The 18,401-nt window shown below is 38.8% G+C and overlaps 1 pseudogene; it reads right to left on the bottom strand.

Annotated features, from left to right (window-relative positions):
• Positions 1–3,706: 3,706 nt before the first annotated feature.
• LOC149390356 (putative invertase inhibitor pseudogene) lies at positions 3,707–4,770 on the bottom strand (annotated as a pseudogene).
• Positions 4,771–18,401: the final 13,631 nt, after the last annotated feature.

Below are 18,401 nucleotides of genomic sequence, written 5' to 3'. Positions count from 1 at the left end.
GCATAAGCTAAGTGTGTTGTCTCTATTCAATACTCATTGAGCCATGAGCTCGAGCTTTCTTTGACAGCGGCGTGCCACCTCAGCCATTTTGGTCCATTAAGATGCCATTGTACCATTGTTGGAATTGATATAGGGTTTAAGAAAAAGTTTAACGCTTCGGGTAAGCGGCGGAATTTTAAAAAATTTCTTTTGACAAGTAAAACGATTTTACTAACCTAGACAAAGAGCAGGTACACCTAAATAAAAACTATTATGAGCATTATAAATTTACTAACCTTTTTAGAAGCTTGAACATTGAGAAGCTTTTGGAAGGTTGCAATGTTCGTCTCCCCTCGTAGCACGTCTCTCTTCTTTCTTCGCCAACTCGAGCAACCACGAAAGTTTCTATCACTATAATCACTCGAGAGAAAATGAATTAGTGCGTGGACAGTTTTAAACACGACGACTCGAAAACAAGTTTCAAAGTCGAAGAGCTAAAAACGCTAGGTCAAATGAGGACCTAGGTGCCAAAACAAAAACGAAAGAAAACTAGAGAGAGAGAGAGAGAGGAGAAGTCGGCCAAGTCTAGAGAGAGAAGCTCTCAATCTCTAAAACTTCGGATGAATGAAATGAGAAGAATGAGGGCTCTATTTATAGGAGAGGTTCACCTTCAATAAGGTAGTTTCCTCTTCTATAGAATATCACATATTCATGAGCAAACTATTCCCTCTTTCCCTCTTTCATTTGGGCGGCCAAATAAGGCTTCTAGAAGCCTCGGATTTGTTTCCTCTTTTGCTTCCCTTAAGCCTTGGCGGAAATTTCCTATCCTCTTGGAGGAAATTTGTTTCCTCTTTTTCTTTTGGCAAGTATCTTCATACATTAATGCACAAAATAAACTCTCTTTCACATTAGGGCTGCACGAAATTTAGTCTCCCATTCCCTTGGGTTGGACGGCCAAAAGCCTTCTAGAAAGGCTTTCTAGTTTTTTCTTTATTTGTTCATGACAACATAAGAAAAACCCATTAAGAATTTTCAAGTATAATTCTATGAAATGAAATTAATTCACAATGCCCAATGAACACATCATGGCCGAGTGATCTAAGTCATCATATGACCATGTCAAAAAAAAATTATTGACATTCATTTCATGCCATGTCCAAAAAGACAAAATTACCCTTTTGACAATTTTCGTAAAACTTGTATCGTTCTTGTTTTGACTTAGCTTCTAGTTTAACTATTCCTACTCGATGGTGATTTGTGACAGTGACCTCATGGATCCAAATGAACAAAGCTTGAGCTAAATAGTTGGACTCAAAAGTTCACAAACCTTTTCCAAGTTTAGCTTAATGTCAACTGACTCCACTAAAGAGTTGACACTAAGAATCTCTCGGTTCAAATGAATTTATTTTCTACTCAAGAATTCAACTTAATTGTGATGAGTGGATCCACTGAAAATCTCTCGGTTCAAATGAATTTATTTTCTACTCAAGAATTCAACCTAATTGTAATGAGTGGATCCATTGAATATTATCAATGTTTACCCTTCATGAATATCATCAGCTAGTCGGGATTTACAAAATTACCATTTTACCCTTCTAGCTGTTATTTCCTCAACTCCTTTGTCGCTTGTGAATAAGTTAGAAACAATGTATTGACGAGGAGCTAACAAGTCACATTGTTTCATCCTAAAGAGTCAATACTAAATTTGGACACGGGCCAGTTCATTTATTCACATTCCAAGGAACAAAGCATGAGGTGATATATATTGCATTTCAACAATCTTGTACATGAATTCCATATCTATGAGCACTTCACAAAGTTACTCATGACATCTTCACAACTTAGTACTTCACCAATAGGTCCTGTTCAGAATCACATAGTGAGTCCGAACTCTGACTTTCTCAAATGAGAATATGTAAGCTGTGAAATGGCATGTCTCATTTCAGGATTAAGGTAAGCACGATGCAATTCATACGTAGTGACTTCGAGACATAAGAGGCTAAATGGTTTGTTCTTATCTTGTCTCTAGAAGTGCACTGGTCAATTCAGTACCTTCGGAAGATACCTAGAAGAACTATAGAGTCTCCAATTCTCAATGCCCCACAACCAGACATCATAGATTCTTCTAACAATCGTACTGAGGTCAATAGCCCTTTGACCCTTAGATTGCGAATATATCGTTTTAAGCAAACTACGAAGAGTTTGTTCATGCAAATCTACATTTGTCTCTTCGTAAGTTGTTAAGTTTGTTTATGGACTAAAGACTAATGTTTTATCATAAAGCTTCAAACAGATAAGGAAGAATTAATGAACGTTTCAACTTTTTATTAAATGAATAAGCAATTACAAGCAAGAGTCTTCGTGAGACTTTATTACATCAAATGTACAAAATAAAGACTACAACTCTTCTTTGGGCACCATTGACAACAACTATTACCAATTAAGGCTATCATAAAATCTGGGAGATAAAGTTATGAACTTAACGAAATTGTATAAAATTCAGAGAAAATCTTTAGAAATTGCATACAATTTGAACTTACACTTCCTAAATGTCAACTATAAATTGGCCGAAAAATGAATATAGCCGGCAATTTCGCAAATAAGTGACAACCGGTCGAAATAATATGTATCACTTACGAGTTAACGACGAAAAGAAAGAAGTCAGTCGGCGAGTAAACCGATGTTTTAGCTTTCAAGGCAGAGAGATCTAATTAATTAGCGGGGCGGTGATACGTAATGCTTCCAACATATGGCCCGCCCTTCCTATCTAAAAAGCCAACGGTGAGTAAGCTGCATCTCAATTAGAATCACCCATATCAATGCTATTTAATTATATTAGTTACATTAAATTAAAATAATAATCATAACACACCCACTAACTTAAAAGTTCGCACTTCAACCAAAATAAAAGAAAAATCCTGCCATCAAGGCAAAAGAAAAAACTCTAACCTATCACGTACTTGTACACATCTCTTCAGGGGAAAAAAAATATTTTAAAAGTTTACTAAAAAATAGTCAATTTAAACGTTTGATATTAATTAATAACCAATCTTTGATAAATTTTAAATAAATAGTCAATTTCATACATAAATCTTAAGTAAATAGTCATTTTCAGACGTAAATCTTAAATAAATAACCACTTTTATATACAAAACATTTATTATTCACTCAAGATTTACGTTTGAAAGTGACTATTTATTTAAGATTTATCAAACATTGGTTATTCAGCTATTTCAAACGTTTAAATCAACTATTTTCTTAATTTTCTGATATTTTAAATACATAATTAGCTTACCGATTCCAACCTTTTAAAACTATCAGGTATTGGTCAAAATTGACATATGAATTAAGTTTATCATATTGGCGTCATGATCTGTTCATATCATTTTTAAGCGTCTTATTGAGGACATTTATCTAGCTATTAAAGAAACCATTTTTTTTTTTTTTTTTATATTTAACTGAAACCACAATTATTTGGTGGAAACGTGACAACATGTATTATTAACTGGTTTCTAGTTAGTTGATGCAAATATTAGTTGTCTATTTATTTCACCTACCGAGTATTAAAGTACTGAAGAATGCACGTTCTAGATTAAGTAGATTACGTACAAGCCATGCATTTACCAGAAGTTATTACTTCCAAATCTGTAGAATAAAAATCGACTTCATGGATAAGTGAAGAAAACGTGTAGAAATTTTGTAATATCTGCAACCTTGAGATCCTGGAGGAGTTTAAGCACCGCAAAATAAAATGTAAGATCCATAGATTTCAACAGCAAGCTAAGTAAATCATACATCAATCTGTAAATATTTAATAATGAATACAAAAATGAGAAAACACACACAGGCAAAAAAATAGATCATGATATAGCTTTTGTTACTAATAATGAATCAATAATAGCTTATATAAAATATATATAACATTAACCTAACCAACATTAAGCATATTTATGATGGAGAGAGAGATAATAGCGAGTTGTGACAAGTCGCTATTCCTCTTGGTCAACGGAGAAACGTAGAATTTTTTCTCTTCTACTCTGTCGCCAAAACAATCCTCGCAAGTGGTCGCTGCGTCGATAACAGAGCTCATTGCAAACCCGGCATCATCGTAAAGTCTCTCCTTGTACTCGGTAACAACTTCTTTTATCGTCTGTGTCGCGTCTCCGTAGAGCTCCACGCAGTCTCGGAGGCAAGCCCTAACGTAAGGGTCAAGCTTCTTCTTGCTGCCGTTATCGAGGAGCCGTTTGATGAAGAGGCTTGTGGATGTGGCATTTTGCTTGGCGAGTCGGATTGCGAGGAGGCCGAGCTGTCTAAGGTTGGTGGAGTATCGGTGGGAGTCCGGGGACGAGCAGAGAGATGCCGCACAGAAATCGTATCGCACATTTGGATCAGTCGCCGAGCATTTTTCACAGGTTTTTTGGATGAGTGTTTGTGGTTTTGGTTTTGGTTTTGGTGGAGAGAGAGTGATATTGAGGGTATTGCTTGTGGAGGAGAGGGAAATGAAGAGAAAGAGGAATAAGAGGGTTTGAGTTTGAGATCTCATGATTGTTTGATAATGGAGAGTGATTTGTTTATTATGATTGGGGAGGAATATAAGGGGTTTTATAGCATTTTAATGGGTGATTATTTGAGGGGAAAAGAAAGGAAAAATACGACTGATCAATACGCGTGTGTTTCTTGAGAAATAAGTTTTGCTTCAATTATTAAAATTTTAATTTTCTTACATTGAGGCGGATGAGATAATATTTTTGTTCACGTGATACGAGTGTCTTCTAGTAAAGAAATAGAAATCGACAGTTAGAGGAAATGGAAAGTAAAAGTTTAGTATTTAAAGGACGGATATGGAAGTTGTCATACTAGGAAGGCTGTCACACTCGACGTACGCTTAGCTTCTAATTCTGGATTATGTGAGTCGCCCCAAAGTCAAATTTTAATTTTACTTAACGAAAAAGTTCCATTATAAATACACGTGGCCACGTGCGTAAAGAATAGAAGGTATGTGTCCATTTGCCACGATGCAATACGGGTACAATATAAATTCCCACATGAGTATGTGAGCATGTAACGTAAAAAAGGTAATAAAGGGACAACGAGAAAACTCTCTTGCCCCAGCGGAGTCAGTAACTTAATTCAGGGGAGATACTAACAAATTTGAACAAAATTAAAGTTTAAATAATATATAATTCAATCATCGAATTCAGTAAAAATATTACAATTTCACCACGAGTTCTTAAATTCTGAAAAAAAATTGCAAAATAGTTTTATAGGCATAATTTATTATTTTTAAAACGCAATTTGTAAAAAAAAAATGGAACTTCATCATATACGTAATGTGCATTGATAATCATAAAACTAAAACAATGTAAAATGATAATGAAAAATGCACACATATTCAAATATAACAGACTTTGTTAATAATAAACTAGTCAGTGGAAATAGTGGAGATAATAAAAATTGGAAGAATAATAAAATTGTAGATATTTAGGAATTTTATGTAAACGATGCAGATAGAGGAGTTAAAAAATACAAATAAAGACCTCTTTTGTTGTGCTAAAGATATTTATAAATATCAAATAATTTAAAATTTTTGTATAAATTGGCAGTTGAGAGTGATAAAATTGGAAGAAAAATAAAATTGTAGGTAATTAGGGATTTTGTGTAAATTAATAAGTTTGCTTACAAATGAGATTCAAACCCTTGTCTCATTGGTTAAAGAGCCACACACCAACTAATCAACTAAGCTACAACAACTTTACGTCAACTTATGTAAATTAATTATTGTTTTCAAATGTATAATTTTTATTTATTTATAATAATTATAGATTTATATTTACAAATATTTTTTTTCATCTCGACCCAGTGGGGACCCGTGCACGTGGTCCCACGGTTCCACCCCTACTTGCACCTCACACATGAACACACACTATTTTGACGTCAAGCCATTGAATAAAACTATCATCAACACTCCCAATAAATTTTATTTGATTTTTATCTTCTTGTAATGAGATTCGTCTATTCTATGAGCAATCCAGCTATAGATAAGTTTTTTATTCGACTCCTTCTAGTTGTCATGCACAATTTTTCAGTAAATGAATTGTTATAAGCTTTTGTTATCAACAACTTGGTGCTAGAAAGAGGGAGTAGCGTTGATGAATAATGACTAGCGTGTAAGCAACTTCAAGGATGAGGTGCTCATAGCTCAACAAAAATGAATCCCTTCTTATATTGAGCTCTACAGCCAGACTATGATGTTGACTCCTCAACGAACTCGCAGACATAGCCCCAATTTGCCATAGTAGCTCAAGGAAATGCAAGAGCATGTACTACAACTAGGGGGAAGAAGAATAACGAGCTTGACGAAGAGAAAATCAAGACCCAAATGCTAACTTTGATGATGGATTTCTTCCCCACCAAGGACCTAGGAAGGAGGTTGTAGAAGCCCAAAAAAAAAAAAAAGATGAGCTCGCTTGTCTTAGCCTCATATGTTAATGACATATATAATGAAGACATGATTTTCCACTCCTCACAGAGAACTCATGAAATCAAATAAAAACCAAAATCTCCCCAATAAAAATTACATTCCATTGAAGAAATCATAGTTGCATCCAAGGAGGACGAAGGGGATTATGCCTTAGTAAATCAAGATTGGCTTTGTATTAAGCTCACCACACAAGTCCATATTGATGGTGCCCACCTCTAATAGTGCGCAAGTATCGGCTCCAAACTTAAGGGCGAGCTCGAAGTGGAATAGAGCCATATTCTCAAATAAAAAAAAAATGCTACTTTTTTGTTTTTTTTTTTGTTTTTAATACACACGCTCGAGACAAACGTAAATTCAATATTGACTCAATATTTAAAATTGTAAAAAAGAAGGAAACTCTGCTCTAATATTTAAAATTGTAAAAAAAAAAAAAAAAAAAAAAAAAGAAGGAAGGAAGCTCAGCTCCAAGTGATTAATGTAGACAAGGGCGAATGCAGTACCAAATGGAAACAAAAAGTTTTCCTAAGGATTCTACCGAAATTTTTTCTAGATAAACTAGAATTTACAAAAGATAAACTAGTTTCTAGATAAATTAATTCTCGGTAGAGTTCGTATTGCTCAACCTCCCTATCAAATGTCAATCATTGCTTTTTTCTCTTCTATATAGTGTATATCACCGTAACAATAACAATGGACTTACAAAAAAATCTATGAATACCCCCATTAATTTTAATTCACAAAAAAACCACACAAAAGCCACATACTAAAATATTTGGGGGATGATATCTAACGTACACTTTTCATATTCTAAGCAAAAACACTACTGATAAAGCAACAAATGGATGGTAAAAAAAAAGGCAACAAATAGTGAAGCTAACTTAATTATCATCTTTTATATTATTTGTTGCATCTTTAATGGTTTGTAGCTTAACAATTGTGAGGACTTGCTAGCAATTAGCAAAAGTTGTAAGCTAGTTTACCATTATTTTGCACTTTACTTATTAGCTTAATTAAGCTACTTTACTTAACTAAGCTACTAGTTTAGCAAATTAAATGGATCACTTTTTTATTTTTTTTATTTAATAAGTGGGAATTGAATAAAAAAATAATAATAAAATATTAAGTATTGGCATGTGAGATAGAGTTAAGCTAGGAGAGTGATTTAGCTTACCGATAGAGAACAAATTTACTTAAATTAGTTGTAGCTTAAATTGCTTATGTGGCAAGTTAAGCAAATATGGTATTTGCTTACCATTAAAGATGCTCCTTCTACTTTTTATAATACTAATATTTTATTTTATTAGGCTTCGTAGTGTGTTTTAAGAAAATATATCATTGGGAGAGGGCTAAAGATATTTGTTGAAGTTATCAATTGCACCTACTTATAAACATATGTAATATTTTTTTAGCTATTTAATATTTTGTAATTACAGTATATTGTTTTGTATGTCAATTTTTTAAGCATCTTTATATCGTGCTTGAAATTTATTCCGTTTATATTAATATTTTAATTTTTGAAATGCCCCCACACCCCCAAGTTCTATTTCTGGCTCCGTCATTGAATGTAAATGTCTAAAATTTGCTGATAGCCAACTTGATTTGGGAAGGAGAATATCCTGATTAGTTGGCTAACAAAGCCATTGTTCAGCAATTTGAGCAAAACATGTCCAAAAGACTGCTTCCATCATATCGGTGTATCTTTTCGTATGTGTAATGAAAATTGTAATATTTCCTAAGATGGAGGTACTTAGCCTCAGGAGGGAGTATGTTTGGTACAACAAAGAAACAACCTTATAAATATTAAGGGACATTTTAGACCTTGTCATAGAAAGACAAGAACATGCCTTGATCTGAATCCAAGGGTACTAGCATGCTTCAATATTATAGTTCAAAGGTAATAACACAAAGATTCATTTAGGAGAGCTCGTTCTAAGAAAAGTATTCAAGAACGCTATTTTGATTCCAAAGTAATGAAAAAGATGGTTTTAAACGACTAAAGAAACTAATTACAATAAAGAAAACAATAAACATGAGTTTAAATCAAAGAGAAAAAGCGGGGCTACGACTTCACTACAAACCGACTACGTTGTCTATCCCTATAATGTCTATTGTTTCATCGTTCTTATGTTACTAATATCACTCATATTTACTAGTCTCTTTCAAGTGTTCTAGCAAACATATGCAATTGACAGATTTTTATCCTCTCGGCCTCTAATCCTATTAAAACAATTACACGCATTAAGAACAAGAATTCAAATGATTACACTCTTGCCTAGATTTTTCTACTAACGTAGGTCGTTCATGATTATTATAGAAAAAACATTATAAATTTACTCTCTCACTCTCTCTCGAGTAGCAAACAAATCTTATAAAGTAATTCAAAGGTAGTTAATCAATGAACTAACAATAAGCATGGTAAATAATCAAGCAAACAAAGTTGGGAACGAGCAATAGACAAAAATTAGAGCATCACCAATGCGTTAGTGTAGGCACGGGCTATATCGTAGCACCATAAAAATCTAGCCGCTAAAAGAATCCATAAACTAGCTAATACAAGAACTTTCCGCTGATTTTGGCACTGGGGCGGCGTGCTTTGAAAATTTTTCAATTAGTGTGGCGCGCCATGGCGAAAATTTTCAAAAATTTTCGCCTTTGCGAGGCGATGATGGCTGGATTTGAACGCGGTCTGCTTCGGATGGTTCACTACGACACGCTAAAGATTAGCACGCCACACCGGAGCTTTGACCAGCTCCAAATAGCATTGACTTTATCCAAAACTTATCGTTTTGCTTCGTTTTGACCTCCGACTTCTTATAAATGACTCCTATGATGTCTTGATTCTCAATTATGAACCCAAAACCTGAAATTCATTATAAAAACACTATATAACCTCAAATACACGCTAGATTCACGCTCGGGAATGACAAATTGGTGTGTATGAAATGCACTTATCAACAGGTTAAGTCAAGATAAGAAAAACTTACATCGGTTGTTTATCCCCCAATTAAAAATCTTGAATCAGATGAAGTCTTTAATTTTGAATCTCTAAGTATCTTAATCACAGATATTGGCACTGTCTTCCGGACCATTCTCCATGTGGATTTTGTTGTTTCAATGAGCCTCTCTTTAGTTCAAATAAAGAACCAAGTAGTTAGCCTATACTATATGATGCCGCATATCCAGCAATTGACTAGGAAGGCTAAGTTGTTGGCCCGATAAAGGAAAAAAAATAGATATGCAAGTAATCAAGGAAGATCGCAACGAACGAGCTAAAAAACAGCATCATCAAAAGAATTTCCGCGTACACAAATTGGGGAAGCAATGACCCCATGTCTATAATTCGATATCAAATTGAAAGTAATATGTTGCAATTATTTTCCTAACGTGATTATTTAATAAGATCATGAGCTAAATATAAAAATGAAATAATAACTAAATCAAATAATGGAGAACTTACGAACACAACCAACAAATAGTATTGGAGGAGGTTTATACCCCGCTCAATCCCTAATGACTGATGCTAGAATGAATTGAACTCAATCGAACCCAACACTCATGAGGTAAGGCGATATTAGGCCGACCCAAACAAAATCGTAAACCGGACCGGCTCAATGATTTTTAGACCGTCGATTCGGTTTAAAATGTTTTTTTTTTCATCCAGTCCGGTCCGGTCCAGTCTATTCATTACAAACGGTCCAGTCCGTTTTTTTTTAATATGGTTAAACCGCTCCAGACCGGTTTATTTATAAATTAAAAAAAATTAATGTCCAACTAGGCAAATTAGGCATGTGTGCATGTGTTTCCCTCCCGTACATAATTATATGTTTTTTATTTTTGTGGAAAATTAATGGTTTTTTTCTTTTTAATTATGTAAAACGGTTTGAAACGGTTCAAAACGGTACAAACGATTAAAAACGGTATAGAACGGTCCGGTCTAAATGATTCAAAACGGTCCAAACGGTTCAAAATGGTTTAAACCGGACCGGACCATTCAAAACGGTCCGGTCTGGTCCGGTTTTCACAAGTTTTTGGTGCGGTCCGGTTTGGATTTTTTTGAACCGTTTTGAGCGGACCGGTCTGGTCTTTTGGCCGGTTTTGAATCGGACCGGACCATGCACAACCCTAGGCGATATAGACAATAATATGAGGTAAGATAATCTCGATTATTCTATGAGACCAGAAAATCCTCACGGCGAGGCAAGATAATCTTGACGATATCCCCAAGAAGAAATCTTGATGATCTCGACAATGGAAGATGACGATCCTTGTGAGATATGTTGGAGATTTATGAATCGTGCTAACTTAACAATTAACTAGCGATGAACATAATACCAGGATCTTAGCGTTGTCTGCTTGGATCAGATCAAATCTTTTAAGTGTGATAATACAAATCAATAATTCATATTAAAATCTAATGTAATCTAATCGATTATTAAATGTGGACTAGAAATATAACAATTATTTTCAATTTAATAACCATGAATAAATAACGTGGGATCATTTATTACAAAAGCGCACAATTATTATTACGCACATGCATAAGTAGAATTTATAATCTATTCTATAATAAACATAGTAAGATTTACATGGAAGTCATTCTGTCAGCTTCACTGTTCTGAACGTGTTCGTCAAGATCATTGACTCGCTCTTGATCTCAACGCTTGTGGCTTCTGTGATCCTCCTTGATTCTCACACATATCATTCTCCTTCTTCTCCGAACCGACTCAAGATGGACGATGACGAATAGAGTGGGCTAACTCCATGCTTGCTTTAATATGAAAGGTTTGTTAAAACAATAAAAACATGCTCTAGAGCGAATTATGGTTCTATTGCTTGATAAAAACAATAAATGATCCCAGAATCTCATCCACTTTGTTGTTTTTATTTGATTTCCAAAATCAAGTAGAATCATAACTACTATATTTTGGTATTTTGGAATATTCCATTACCAAAATAAAAACAATTTCCAATCCCATGTAATAAGCCATTGATGTCCATTAGGTTTACTGGCCTAGTGGACAAAATTAATTGGCTTCCAAAGCCCAATTCAATTTAAGTTATTTTCTAGTTACTTAACCGCTAATAAATTTTTCGTCAAAACTCATTATGAATCTAAAACATTGTTGCATACTCGCAGTTTAAGCAATGTTGTGACTACTACGATATTTTCATGGAGTATTCTTGTCCATATGTATAGAGTCGACTCGTAGACTATAGAACTAATAACTAAAGCTGAGATATACATGACTTAGACGATTCTGAATCTATCAAATTCCAGGGTTATTCCACTATAAACCCAAAATTGAACTCTTTTCGTGATTAGAATTATATTTACTAGGTTTAAACGGAGCGTCCATTGATATATGTCAGTACAAACAAAATTGATCCACAAGGTTCCCTCGTAGCATAAAAGGTGTATTTTATTGTCATACCCTTCATGTCACTTATATTAGCAATGAATACCACTGAATCCCTAGCAAAAGATTCTTTCGCTAATCTACATCAGACAGTGCACACAATCATAGAGGATATGCCTCAGCCAACATGGATAAGCCCAGTTACCGAATTCCTGCGAAGAAGGGGACTCCCCAAAGATCACAAGGAATACAATAAATTGAGAGCCTGAGCATCCAAGTACACGCTTAGAGATGACGTACTCTACAAGCACAACTACTCAACACTGCTGCTCTAATGCCTCGATAGTGTCGAGTCAACCAAGATCCTCTGTGAAATCCACAAAGGCATCAGCAGGAACCACTCTGCTGGAGTCTCCCTCGTGCTCAAAGCACTCAAGCAATGCTATTTTTTGGCCTACTATGAAGAAAGATGCATGCGAGTGGGCGAAGCGCTACGACAAGTGCATACGCTTCTGTGACATCCCAAGATAGTCACTATCTTGGCAGCATCATCATTTTGCAGCCCTTTTGCGAAATTGGGCGTGGACATCATTGGAAAGCTCCCGAGAGCGCTAAGGCAGTATAAATATGTCGTCATCGCCATCGACTACTTCACAAAGTGGGTGGAAGCCGAGCCGCTTGCCAAGATCACTGAGGAAAATACGATGAACTTCATCTTAAAGAAGATCATCTGCCGACACGGCATCCTGGCCACGATTGTAACTGACAATGGCACACAATTTGACAACGCGCGAGTAAGAGATATTTGCGATCAACTAAAGATCAGCAAGACGTTCTCCTCGCCGCGTCATCCACAAGCCAACGATCAAGTTGAGGAAGTTAACATGGCGATAAAGAGCAACCTCAAAACGAAGCTAGAAGACAAGAAAGGGGCATGGGCCAAAGAGCTATCATTCATCCTATGGGCTTGCCGGAAAACCGCCCAAAATGCCACTAGGTAAACCCAATTCTCCCTCGCATACGGGATCGAAGCAGTGGTGCTAATCGAGACCGAGATCCCCACGTTTCGAGTTGAGATTTTCAATGAGGAAAATAATGACGAGGCCATGCGCCTAGAGTTCGACCTAGTAGACGAAAAGAGGTTAGGTGCCCTTACCCATCTCGATGCGCAAAAGCGCAAAGTCAAAAAGTACTACAACTCCAAGATCAAGAGGAGAGCCTTCTCCATCGGAAGCCTTGTACTCAAGCTAGTGTTTCAAAACACCCAAGTACAAGGTGTCGGCATCCTCAGCCCAAACTGGGAAGGACCCTACAGAGTCAGCCAGTTCATACATGATGGAACCTACTACATCGAGTACACGGACGGGACCTCGATCTGTCACCCTTGGAATGCGAAACACTTGAGGCAGTACCACCAATAGCCAGTGCTTCCCCCAATTTTATTGCTTTATTTTTCCAAATTCAATCAGGCCTATGAGCCAATGTTTTAGGGTTTCAAATTTTTCGCAATATTAATAAAGTTCGAGGTTTTCTTTTCAATATCCACTTTATCAAAGTTTTTAAGTCATCAAGATAATGCTTGTAAACTCAAAAACCTTCAACTGCGATATATGTATAGGCTCCTATTGATGTTTCAAGTTCGTTCATCATGACCAATGCCTTTTCCGGCCGGAGTTATTGAGTTCCGCTTTTTGGTAGTAGTCAACATACGTTTGTAGCCGGTAGCTTCAGAGGATAGCCCGAAACTGTTGACTGACCTATACCTTTTTTTTTTATTTATTTCTTCGCTGCAATCATTGATAAGAACTAAAAAGTAACAAGTTTAAGTTTTAATTAAAGTTAATCACTTTGACTTACTGTTTTTACGTATATTCAATTGACATCTCTTGAATCCGATTTGCTGCCTCTTCTCTTGCATTCAATGTTAATAACATAAGATTTGTTTCCTGATTTCAATGCTTGTCAAGTTGGGTCTATATCTTCTCCCACCCTCTCGGCGGAGAAGCATTTCTGTTTTCCTCTCATGATTTAGAAATGGATAACAATTATATTTAATTCGCGGCTCTTCTGCTCAGAAATGAAATGTTCCTGTATTGGGGGGCTAGTGAAATAACGCGTAAGGAGATCCTCAAGAAAATACGCTCCAACAAAACAAAAACTTAAATCTCAACCCGAACACGATTGGGAATAAAGACTTAAGTCACCATACACGGGGCACCCTAAGATGCCTATGCGGCACGTTGTAAGACATCCAAGAGATGCAGGCAAAATCACCATACAAGGTGCACCCGAAGACGCCGTTGCGGTGGACTGTAAGACATCCAAGAGATGCATGCAAAGTCACCATACACGGTGCACCCTAAGATGCCTCTGCGGCGCACTGTAAGACATCCAAGAGATGCAAACAAAGTCACCATACACGGTGCACCCTAAGATGCCTCTGCGGCGTGCTGTAAGACACCCAGGGGATGTAGGAAAAGTCTCCATAAGGTCCGCCATAAGGCGCACTCTAACCCGTCTTCCACGACGCACTTTAAGCCATCTTCCACGATGCACCTTAAGCCGTCTACCACGACGCACCAAAGCCATCACCTTAGACGCACCTAAGTCACCACAGAGGCGCAACCTAAGTAGTCTATCATGATGCAACCTCGCTCGGCATGAGCTGACCCTGTACAATATTCACCTCACCCGGGTGTCCAACTGGCGTGAAAGTTCGTACACCTCGCTCCGAAAAACTTCCGTCGATCAAGTCGCCATTTCGAGAGCTTGACGTTCTATAGTCAACTTTCATGTCATCCTCACCACGGCCTACTGAGTACGATCACACCGGTCTTGGACAAATCCTAGTTTCACGCGATTTTCCTAAAGCTGCTCACGAATGCTCGCAAACTCCATCATTGAGTGGGAACCCTGCTCGGCTCGAGCTAGCTGAGCTTTTGCTTGAGCAAGCTCTTATTGAATGAGTCCCATGAGCCAAATGAGGTCGTGTAGAATCTTCTCGCCCTGGATCACACGTGCAAGCACCTAAAGCGATCAGAAGAACAAGTCAACAAAAGCGAAACCATCGCACAAGGATTCAATAAGACAAGCAGAGGATACTCAGCCTCTAGGCGTCAGAAACGCCATTGCGAAAGAACTCCATGTCGTTACCCGACACGATGCCCTTCCACCCCTTTAAATGTGACTCATGAAGACCTTGAGAACACTCTCCTTTGACCTCCAAGGCCTATACCTCAATCATTGAGTTCACGCACTTCGAGTCCGGAGGCGCACCTAGAGGTGCCGAGGATGAGGGCCGTTTCAAAGAAGCGCGGAGACCGCACTCGGCCAAGTAACTGGCGTTGGAATTCTCTTTGCTATTCCACGCTACGATCCGAGCATGAGTCGCTACCAATGCCCTAGAGTCTCGAGAAGATCTCGCCAAGCGCGCCCGAGCCCTCACCCTGGACGAGGAAACATCAAAATACAACGAAGGTTAGGACTCTGGCCAAAAGACATTAAAGTCACAAGAAAAAAGGCAAAAGTACCTGGTAAACCGGCACTCAGGGGAGACGATGTGGCGCGATGGACTTCATCCGCTGGGGAACCATCCAGTCGACGCCATCAACTCTAGCGAACAAAATCACTTGCCCGTCTTCCGAGCGTCTGACATGCCTCGGATATCCTCCACAAACTTGAGACTATCTGCCCCTAGGTCGGCAGTAAAGTCAGCCAGAGGACCAAACCAGAGCGGGGCCGCTCCAAAGGCCTCGACCAAGACCCACACCTATGCCTTCCTACTAGGGGTCTCAATGTCATGTGAAAGCCACGCTGCCCCGATAAGGGAAAGACCGCGACAAGATTACGAAATTCATCCACAGTCATGACCCACTCGGTCTTGAAATTTCACTCTATATGGCACATCGCGACCAAGCGATAAAACGCCGGGGTTATTTGATAGACACGCACCCCCAATGCATCCCGCACTTGAGGCTTGCCATGGCCATCGTAGCAAATCCATGCCGCGGGAGAAACGATCAATCTCCCGCAAAAGGACAGAGAAGCGCCACGGACGTCGGAATGGTGTATGCCTCCTTGAGACCGACAAATGCTCGATAGGTGATCGAGATCGAAGCATCGATCCCCGAGCAGTCGAAGCCCTTCGCAGCGGTAAAGCCTTTCATGGGATACCACTCCGTCCTCTCCAAATACTTTACTGATACGTTAGACTCCGTTTTCGAGACCTCAGACCCAGCACGCCTTGGTCCCGCAAGAGAGCCGTCGCCGTTCAAGACAACGGAGGTGGTCGCCATCATCTTCCCCGAGCGCTCCGTAGCAGAACTTCTGCCCCCGGATAAGTATCCGAGTCACCACCGGGATCCTTCGATTCCAGCCCAAAGACATCCACGCAGTTGATCTCGTCAAGAATAGATTCTGACGAAGCCAACAAAGCGGCATCAACGCCTCCCTCAGACACACCTGAAGCATCCAAACCAGACGCTCGACACAATGCGCTAGACTTTGGCGCATTACGCGCCCCTCCATCAACCAGGTTGATCGCGAAGCGCGATACACCCTCTCCTGGCACACCGCGCTGACCTACTTCCTTGCTTATGCCACGCCAAGTCGGAGCGCGCACCTCATCCTACTCTATAGGCTGAGCAACAGACGTGGTCGCATCTGCCTCGCCCACTTCGAGCCATCGCTCGACTCCACTTGGATCATCCTCCACGTGTACGGGAATCTTCTTCAATCCCGCAAATAGGTCACTCCCTACATGCTCAGGATCCTGAAGCAAGTGAGAGAAATCCACCTCAGGATCTTCGGTTGAGAAAGAGAATTTATTTTCCATTATGTACTCGTGTAGAGAGAGACGGAAAAGTGTGAGAAAGTACGTGCAGTTATGGAAAATATGTGAATTGTGCTCTTATATATAGGCACATAGAGGAGAGGAAAAGTTAGATTCTAAAAATAGGAATCTTAGTCCTACACTAACAAGAAAGGGAAAAGGAAGCAAGGAAAAGAGGAAAAAAATCATCTTCATGCCGACCATACCATGGTGCGCGAGCCCGCCTGCGCGCCATGCCACCCCAACGTGCGACGCGTCGGCCGTTCTTAGAATACCTAAAACATTAAATTACATGAGACTTGCGTCGAATTCCGATATTCTAAGGTCCAAGGGCCAAGCCACTAAAAATCCCATCAAGGTCCATGAAGACTTAGGCCCACGCCAAATGGCCCAAGAGTCTGAGCCCAAGCTCAGCCACGCGCCACGAGCAGTGCCAGTGTGTGGCCGTGCCGCACGCTCCAGGATTGACGCGCGCCCGAAATCTGCAACGCGCTCCACGATGTGCGTCCGAAAGCCCTCAAAGGCCTCCACATCCACTATAAATACCCCCTCTCAGAGAGTGTCAGAGCAAGGTTTTAAATGCTGTTTTCATTTCCGTTTTGAGCCTCCTGATTTACGGAAAACCGTCATGCCGACATAAACCCAAACGAAAAAAATGTTGAAAAGGGCAAATGAAATGCCGTATTCAAATGTCGTTTTCGATGGAAAACCAACGTGCCGACAAAAATAATGTGGCGAAGCAAACAAATACATATATTTGTAAATATAGTCCAAATTTAAAACACTTCAAATCATACATATCTAGCATAAATATTTTATACTTAATGAAATACTACCAAATCTTATGTCATTCAGTATAAAATATTTATGCTAGATATGTATGATTTGAAGTGTTTTAAACTTTATCGATTGAAGCTGAATACACGAACCACCTCCTGTCTTGGGCTAAGGCGGGCTAGGCCTAGGTCTAGGGCCCCATATTTGGATGGGCCCCAAAAAAATTTATATATTTAATGCTCTCCGCCTCCGCGACCAAACGAACGACTCTCACTCCGCGCGACCCAAGCGAAGCGACCCTCTCCTCCGCCTCCGCGCGACCCAAACGACCCACTCCTCCGCCTTCGCGCGACCCAAAGGAATGCCGAACGCGGCATCTCCGCGCGACCCAAATGAACGAGCCTCTCCGCCTCCGCGCGACCCAAACGAAGGCGCCATCTCCTTCGCCTCCACGCGCGTGTCAAATGACCGCAACACCGAGCGTCCGAGTCCGACCGAGCCTGCTAAATCAAGGTGAGGAATTAGAAAATTCTCCCCAAATTTTTACTTGAGGTTTTCCTATTCATAATTCATACACCTTTTGAAGTTTTTTCCCCTAAATTTCTTATTAATTTTACTAATTTTGAGTGATATTGCTTCAGTAGTGAGTAATTTTTTTTGGAGTTATGTTCTTTGTGTTGTGGAAATTTTTTTAGTGTTTGTGAAATTTTGTGTTTCGTGACAGATTTTTTCACTAGGTCACCAATAACCGAAAGTTTTCACTAGGTCCTAGTGGAAGGTAAGGTATGAGAGTGGTTCCCAATTTCTGCTAGTTAGCTTCTGTTCCCTAACAATTCGTGAAACGGAAAAGGCCATCAATATTTTCGATCGTTTGACTGTTGTTATTAGTCTCTTTGAAGTGATTGCAAGATTCCACACAAAATCTATAATCACAATCTTGCTCCTTACAATTTTGAACCCGATGCCCTGTTTTTGA

Source organism: Urtica dioica, chromosome 7 (genome assembly GCF_054948205.1).
Source record: "Urtica dioica subsp. dioica isolate 48M chromosome 7, U.dioica_male_clone48M_v1_H2, whole genome shotgun sequence".
NCBI lineage: Eukaryota > Viridiplantae > Streptophyta > Magnoliopsida > Rosales > Urticaceae > Urtica > Urtica dioica.
The sequence above is the reverse complement of the archived record's forward strand: the minus strand, read 5'-3'. Positions and strand labels throughout refer to the sequence as shown.